Genomic DNA, 8,650 nt, shown 5'->3' with positions numbered 1-8,650 from the left:
CCCGAGAAAGCGCCCCAGGGGGCCTGCGCCCAGGGGGATGGCGCCCAGGGGGACGGCGGCCCCGGCCCGTCCCTGCGCTCTCCCGGAGCAGCTGCGACGGCGGTGGCGGGGCAGCGCCGGGCGCGGGAGGTGCTCGGCCTCCGCTCCGGGGACGGTACCTTAGCGCTACGGAGGTGCTGAGGCTACAGTTCACACCGCGTCGTATATTTAGCACCCGATATGATCCACAAGCCCAAACTAAGTTAACTGACGTGGCGTGCCAACTGCTTAGCGCATTTTTGAACGCAGACAATTTAAAGCTGTTGCTGACGAAGGCCAGCGGGAGGGCGCCGCTCTCCGGCGCTGCCGTGAGCGGCGCCTACCGCCGTTCTGCCCCTCGCCCCGCTCCACAGCCGCGCCTGGTCGAACCGCGCGGGGTGCCGCCGCCCGGCCCTCGCCGCCGCCCGACGTTCCCGACGTTCCCGCCCCCCGCGGCCGGGCGGGGCTCAGGTGCAGGCCGGGGGCGCGCGGGGCCCGGGCCGCGCGCTGGGCGGCGGCGGGCACGCGGGGAGGAGGCGGGCGCGGGAGGCCGTCACGGCGCTGTCTCCGCCCCGCGCCCAATGGCGGCGCGGCGCCGCCCGCGCGCCCCGCCCCGCCCCGCCGCCCGCGCGGCGCTGCCGCGCCATGGGGTTACTCGCGGGCTGGGGGCCGGGCGGGCGGCTGCGCGCCTCCTCCTCCGCGCCGCCTCCTCCCGCGCTCCGCGGGCCGGGCAGTAGTGGCCGGCGCTGGGCGGCCTCGGCGAGGGCTGCCCTCCCCTCCCCTCCCCTCCTGTCTCGTCCCGGCCGGCCGGCGCCGCGGTGCCCATGGCGTAGCCGCGCTGCTGCGCGCCTGCCCCCCGGGACGCGGCGTGGACGGACCTGCTGCCAGGTGGGTGCGGCGGGCGGCCCGGCCCGGGCGGACGCGCGGGCGCCCCGCGGGGATGCGCCGGCCGTTGGGGCGTGCGCCCCGCGACATGTCACCCTGCGTGGGGCTGAGCGGGGGCGGCGGCGGCGCTGGGCGCGGCGGGAGGGTCCCCCAGGGGGGCCGCCGGCCTCCGCGGAGCTGCCGAGCTCAGGGGAGCGGGACCTGCGCGGGGGTGGGACGGGCGGTATCGGCGTGTGTGCGGCGAGGAGCGCCGGGAGCGGCTCGCCGGTCCGGACCGTGCAAACGTGCAGGCTCCCGGTGAGAATCCAGCGGAGAGGCGTGAGGTGGGCTTCTGGCGAGTAAAAGCTACAGGTGTCCCAGCGAGAATCGTTTGCGTCAGGCTGGTTGGTACGTGTTGGGCGAGTTACTCACTGGCTCCAAGTGAAGTCCTTTACGGATGCCAACAGCACCGGGCGTATCGGGGTCATCCTACCCGTGATGAGGCCAGCTGGGATCTTTGTAATGTACTAGCAGAGTGTAAATTCAGCGTCTGTGAGAATAATACAAAGGCCAGTATCATGTCGCTTCATTGAGGAGTTGTTGACTTGTGGCATTTACCGGTGTGTGTTTTGCAGGGGATGAACTGGAGTCGATTCACTGCAGCCTTCTGAGTACATCTCTCCTAGCAATAACAATAATATGCGGTTAAAGTTAGATGTTAATTAAGTAACTTTTTCAGCTTTCCCCAGTTTCAGATGCACTTGTAATTCCAAAGTTGTTGTCATTGAAGTCAAACGGTATGGGAGATGATACTTCTTGTCTTTTTCAAAAGAAAAGACTTCAGGTATAGCTGCGTGTGTGGTTATGTCTTTTCCACTTGCTGTGGATGTAACTAGATGTAAATCTACTTATCTCAGTGCTATTAAGCTGTAGCTGTTATAATTTAATTGTCATCATTTATATTTTCTTCTCAAATGCATGATCATCAGCACAGTTCATTTTTAACAGAAACCTCTTGATAGGGTTTGTAACCTATGAGAGAGACACTTGGATGAATGAGTGCCATGATTTTGTTCTAAGAAAGAAATTTTCCTGGTGGGGTCTGTATTTATACCAAAGTATTTATTTACTTTTTTTTTTGGATGAGGCGAAACAGGACGGTATTAGGCCCCCCTCTGGGGAGAAAACCCAAAGTGAGAGAGCCACCTGCTTTTTGATGGCTTGTGGGACCAATTAGGTTTGGCTTGCAGTGACCTGGAGCACTGTTGCTATCGTAGTCTCACACGTGGAAGACTTTAAAACTACATGTGTAAATACAACTTCTTCCAAAGACAAAATCTATTTGTTTATCGCTTCTTGCCAGGAATACTTTATTTCCCTTACAGTCCACGTTTTTTCCTTGAATGCCAGGGACAATATGAGTTGGTAGCTGGGTTTTAAATAGCACTGCACAGGTGTCCTGTCAAAGTATTTCCAACAAGAGCGTTAGCAAAGCATTAGTGGAAGATGCTTATTCTTTTGAAGAGCTCCAGTTTAACCCACGAAAGCTTACAGGGCTTGAATTCTAGCTGAGGAGGGGCTGCTCTTGTTAGGACGCAGACCTGGGCCGACACCAACTGCTGCAGCCGGTGTTCGGCATTCCTGGCTAGCTGGGGGAGGAAGGGAGGGACGGGTGTTAGAGGGGGGGCAGGTTGTTGGCTTCCTTCGGTGAAGAGTCCTTTACTCTGAAACTTGCTTCCCCCCATTGTTTGCTATAGTCCAACCTTGTTAAGTTTAAAGTGACACTTCAAATTTTTCCCTTCTACCGTGCTTTTTCTCCCTGGGGAGGTCTTGTTTGGTTGTTGATTCTGATGCATGTTTTGTGTGTCGAGGGCCTCACCTAGTCAGAGTAGGTAAGTGATATATACCTACTCTGGATGTGATTTCTTTTAAGAAGTAAGTTTCAATTTTTGTTCTCTGGCATGCAAAACATCTTTTAATACCCCAGCATCTTGATGCCTACCTCTGGGAACACCACCGTTTTGAAGTTAATTGCTAAACCAGCAGGGGGAACACGAAACTTTCTGTCTATGAAGTCTCTCTTCCTACCGCAGTTGCAATCTGTTAAAATTTTGGGCCTATACTTTTGATAGTATTTCTCTAGGAGATGAATGTCAATTTACTTGGAAAAAACCCCACAACCATACACTGGAATAAACACATTATTTTTGAGTGCTTGCTTATTAGTTTGTTCTAGCAGGCATGTCTTCCACTCTTCTGAATGGAATTTTTGTCATATTAGCCAGAACTGAACTTGAAAAAAACATTAGAGGTTTATTTAAATGGAATTTCTCTTTGAAGATGTTTGAGATGACTTAATTAAATCCAAGAAATGATACTTTGAGTAATCCCGTAAAGTTTTAGATAGTGAGCTAGACAAAGTATTTTCACAGTAAAACTATTACTGTATCACGTTTATGATTGTATATAGAAATCTTGGGAGCTAAAGTTGAGTTGCAAAAAAGTTGTATTCTCACAAGAAACTATTCCTAGTATTTAGGGTTTCCATAAGAGAGAATATTTTTAGATATTCTCTTAGGTTTTAAGAAGTCATTACTAGCTTATTTTTGTAAAGGTCAACTGACGCTCTCAGCATGGATCAATCGTGATTTTTCTTTTTGATTTGTATTGGTGTAACAATTGATTACGTCTTTTGTGCCAGGAATGCTGAATGTAAAGACTGTTGCCAAAGAAGGTTAACTGGATTACTTGCATTGATCCATATTGCTTTTTAGTCTGGCAAGTCTGCTTTCTACTATGGTGCAGCCAAATGGCAAATACTTAAGGTATGGGTATACAGATTGCTGAATGTGAAGTGAAGATGGGAATTTGCAGCATGTCAGCTGTTCCCTGGTAAGAGCCAGGGAACGGGCTCTTACTCTGCAGTAAATGTGAGAGATCCTGCTGCTTATACTTTGGGGTAAGCTGTCTTTCACTGATGGAGGGGTAAAAACATGCCTGGGAGCATTTGTCACGGAGTAGCGGATTTGCTACTTGTGAGTGGTAACAGTTGTATATTCTCCTAGCCTCAGGTCCTAGAGTAAGTGGAGACAAAATATAGTTCAACTGAAATTAACAGTCTCAGGTCAGGTGTAAAGGAAGAGATGTAAGCACCTCTGCTTCTGGAATGGCACTGGCTGCTACTGAGGTATCAAATGAATATGCATTTTCTTCACATTGTTTCAGTGACCAGGTATAGGCATATTCCAGTGCCCACACATTCTTTTCTAAGAGCATTACCTGATGTTGCCAGACACTGAAGGTACAAAACGATGCATGTAAAGTCCCATTGATGATCTCCTTCTTCCATAATTTTTGTGGAATCACGAAACTTTCTCCCCTATACGGTTCTCTGAGATGCCGGCGTACGTAGTTTGTAAAGTCAAAGTGAGATTTCTGTTTTAATGCTATTTGAAAATGGCGCTAAAGCTTTGCCTGATTTGTCTTACAGTTGTTTTGTTTGATACGTCTGACAATGTTCTGTTAACATTTAAGACATGAATTACCAAGTCTTGGGCACTTTATGTAGATCTCAGAAAATATTCTGTGGGATACGGATTGCAAATATCTTTGCAATCACATTACTTTTGATCTAGTTCCACAAAATATTGGTGTATTATAAAATAGGCTTTACTTCTATAGCAGTAATATTTGTGGTGATTAACACGGTATGCTAGTTTCTAGCCACTTCATGAATAGGAGCATGTTTTGCCATAAAAACATACTAGCAAAGAAGTAGTTCAATTGGGATTGCTTTATCCATAACTGTGGATTCGCATTTTTATGTGCTGGCAGTCATCCAATAGAGCAGCATTTCTTGCGCTATTACAGCAACAATTAACTCAGTGGTAGCCAAAATGAAATGGATTTATGCATCTCTGGAAATCACTGGAAGAAGGACTTCAAAGCTGCTACTTAGTATATATCCCATATTTTTTATTTCCAGTCTGGCAAAATAGATTTTTTTTAAAAGAACATACTTTATGACCTTGAGTAGCTAAACAGTCAGATTTGTCAAGTTCAGCAGAGAACATTTTATATATTGCATTGTAAGTGTTATATTGTTGAATTGTACTGCTTAAAAATAACTATGTCTGGCAAAATGTGTTAGTTTATGATGTATTTATAATGAAATAAATGAATTTATTGAGGAAAATGTGAAAATCATTATTTCATATTCATTCTGTCAATAGTACTTTAAAATGAGCTATATCTGTTTATTGTTCAAAAATTTAATTCCGTTATATTTAGCACTTCTCTTTAATAGTCTGTCTAATTTCAATGGACTAGTTGGCCAAGTTCAGATACTTTTTATTTTCTCTTTTTTTTTCTGTTGCAACATGTTTGTAAGATTTTGGGAGTCAGCTGGAAAGGGCCCTTCTTTTAAAAAAGTTTAGTTGTGACCTTGCAAGAGACCTATTTAGATTGCAGGAGAATAGCTTATCTAGAGGTCATGGGTCTGAAACAGGTTAATTATAGAGCTAACATGTATAGGTTGTTTTTCTGCACAGAAGGCAATGGGGGCTTTGATACATAAGGTAACGTTAATGATCCTGAAAAAGAATGGCAATTCACTTATACTCCGATTTCCTTTGTAAGCATAGGCATTTTCTGTTGGAAATCAGTGTAGGTTCATTGTGTGAGTCAGGGACAATAAAAAAATCCCAAGTTATCCAGTAAGCTTACTGTGTAGTGTAGATCTGCTGAATATATGTATTTCTTTGTCAAGAAGCTGGGGGTGGATCGAAGACCGGTATGTCCTCTTTTTGTCTTAGATTTATAGAAGTAATTTATTAGACTATAGCAGCATTTGACAATGTGATTGAGAACTGTGGTAGTATTTTATCACTAATGCAATACTTTGTTTTTGACAATGATCTGAGTGAAGCAAAATTCAGGTTTGATTTACAAAACAGCTATTGAGGTATTTGAAAAGATGGGCCTTTTCTTATATTAAGGCTATTACATTAATGGATCAAGTCAGTCCTCCAGTATGTACAGCTTGTGTTATGTGATGGATTAGTGCCTCCCTCCAGTGTTTAGAAAGACCAGTGTTTCTGAATACTTGTAGATCTGGTGATTTGGTTTACTCCAGTGATGAGGTGCAGGGATTTCCTTCTGGCATACAAGATGCACGAATTATTTATATGAATATAGGAATTTATTGTGGCCTTCCGTCGCCCTAAACTTGTGTTCAAAGCTTTTTACAGTCTTTGTGTATACATTTAATAAAAAATAATGAAAGGCAGGAAATTCTATATGGTAAAAATTATATGGGAATATATCTACATTCTGAGTGGAACATGCCAGTGATATGTATCTTGATTGAACCATATCCTCATCATAGTGCTTATAAATGATAATTTTTATGAAAAAAGGTTTGCCTTGACCTGAATGTGTTTCTCTGCCCAACAAATTAAATTACACTGGTTATTTGGCGGACAATTAGGGAGAGGGTAGATTACTCCTACACAAAGGGAAGCTCCTTTTGACTCATTCTATTAACTGTATAGCACTTTAAGGTCTTCCCTATTTGTGTGGGAGAAGTTTCCTATCTTATAGATGTGCATCTGAAAATTTAGTGGCTAACAGCTAACTTTTGATAAATGTGTTTATCTTGTGTTCTTGTTGAGCAACCTGAAGAAATAATCTGTTAATCTACCTGCTTTCTAGAGCATGGCTTTTTCTAGAGAGCAAAATTCAACACACGCTTCTTTTTTTTTTTTTTTTTCCCAAAATGTGGTTTTAATAATGCATACAGTTAACTTTAAAGTAACTAGTAGTTAATATTTTAACCTGTTAATTTACATCTTGTAGTATCTGATGGCCAGTGGCAGTGGGGAGGGCTGACTTGTATCGCCTCATCTAATTTTCCTTTAATGGGAAATGCTGGTTTTCAATCCTGTTCAATTTGCTGACCATCTCGCCCCCGCCCCGGGTTGCATCCTTATATAGCGAATTTATGCTTAATGATATAGTCTTGCTTTTCTTTATTACTCCTTGTGGGTTTCTCACAACTAACCCAGAGAATTTCAGGTGTTTGTAGGCCATGGTTTCAAAACCACTTTTCTAAATGTATAGAGGTCATTTCAAGATCTTTAAATCCAACAGATTGATTTAGCTTTTTTCCTGGTATGAAGGTTCCAGCTGGAGTATTTCTAGATGCAGTTCTAAGGTTTTGCAGTTTAGTCTTGAAAAAATAACAGCATCAAGCATTTATTGACAGAATAATTTGCTGAAATCTTTTACCCTGAGTGGAAGAAGCCTTGCTGAGTTGTTGGCAACGTTCATCATGCTGTGGCTCCTTCTCCAGAAGAAGATGCCTTCCCTAGGGTTGTATCTTTCTTGATAGGTACATTAGAACTGTTATCTGTTTAGTTTAGGTGTGCAATTAGAAACTGAGCCAAGTAAAACTTAAGATAAATGAAATTTGTGTGAGGTTGTTGGCTGCTACTGTGTTTGTGAAGAGTAAGATAGTCCAGTGCCAGGAAACCTATTCTGTTTCCAATTAGAAACCATAAAAAAATAAAGTAATTAGGCCAAATAAATTTAACTATGAGGAGGAAAGGTTGTAGAGATTTGTTTCATGCAATTTATGATCTTGTTGTTCAGCCTGAAGATTCCTATGCACTAGAAATGCTTTTGTTTCAGGGTAAACTTTTCAGAAGCAGCAAGTCCCATTTAAAAAACATGAGCCTGGTTCCTGTTAGTTGTGGTGAGATATTACTGGTTGAGTTCATTGGGAACCTGAGTTTTATTTAAATGTAGATTTGAGACTCGTAGATTTCTTGGGCTGCCATGAAAACTTTAACCCAGTCTTTATGTATGTACGTTTCTAGAAGTCTCTGCTTTTTTCCTCCTCCTGCTACCTGAATGTTCATCAGGAAGATGGCATATAATTGTGCCACTGGTATTCCCTGATTAGAGCAGTGAGATTTTTTTTCATCCATCTTCTAAGTAGAAGATGGCAGCAGAGCTGCTTAAAGTAGTGTTGTCTTTCTAGGTAGGTGTTATGCGGGGGCTGCTGTGGCCATGTCGAGGTCATGTTATGACTTTTTTTGCTTGTGGAAGAATAGACTAACTGCGAGTTGCATGGAAAATATGTGGCTGAAGCTGGTACTAGATTGCAGATTGCTTGAGCCATTAGAGTATAAGAACTGTACGGCACGCCAACATCTTGTTTTCTCCACTCGCTTTAGAGATGCTCTGATGTAGGATGTCCCCGAGGGCTCTACGTTAAGGTAGAAAAGTCTGGTACTCAAGTTACACGTTGGTCTTGTTAAACCCTGTCCTCAGTGCCGTGCGTGCTCCCTTCTGTAGAGATTCGGTAACCTCTAGGAATTTCTGCTGTTGTCAAAAAGGAATCTGTTCTAGCCTCCTTCTCGTGGAAGAGCCTTACGTACTCCTTCCACTAAAAGACTCCTGAATGCACTTCCTTCCCTTCCACCTATTGAAACCCTCCTACATCCTGATCCTGTAAGAGGCTATTCTCTTGTTTACGCTTGGTAAGCAAAACCTTGCCCCTCAGCCTGGAAAGATTCAGCTGTATACGTCCCTATGTTTGGGGGAAGGGAAGTCCTGGGAACATACAACAGAATGATTTTTATCCTGTTTCTGTAAACTGTCTATTACTTTTGTTCTATATTGTGCAATGATTATTCAGCTGAAACTTCCACAGTGTCTGGTGTCATGACTTTATTTCTCTGATCTAAACTCACAGCAATTCAAG

At 44.2% G+C, this 8,650-nt stretch overlaps 1 protein-coding gene across 2 annotated transcripts in view; it reads left to right on the top strand.

Annotated features, from left to right (window-relative positions):
* Positions 1-654: 654 nt before the first annotated feature.
* Positions 655-8,650, top strand: part of TGFBR3 (transforming growth factor beta receptor 3) — a 124,896-nt gene continuing 116,900 nt past the window's right edge. For both annotated transcript variants that reach the window (XM_072868123.1, XM_072868122.1), the window contains exon 1: positions 655-906. The gene's annotated coding sequence lies outside the window, so the exon portion shown is untranslated. The remainder of the gene's footprint in view (positions 907-8,650) is intronic.

Source organism: Ciconia boyciana, chromosome 7 (assembly GCF_034638445.1).
Source record: "Ciconia boyciana chromosome 7, ASM3463844v1, whole genome shotgun sequence".
NCBI lineage: Eukaryota > Metazoa > Chordata > Aves > Ciconiiformes > Ciconiidae > Ciconia > Ciconia boyciana.
Note: the sequence above shows the minus strand (reverse complement) of the source record. Positions and strands in the feature narration are given on the sequence as shown.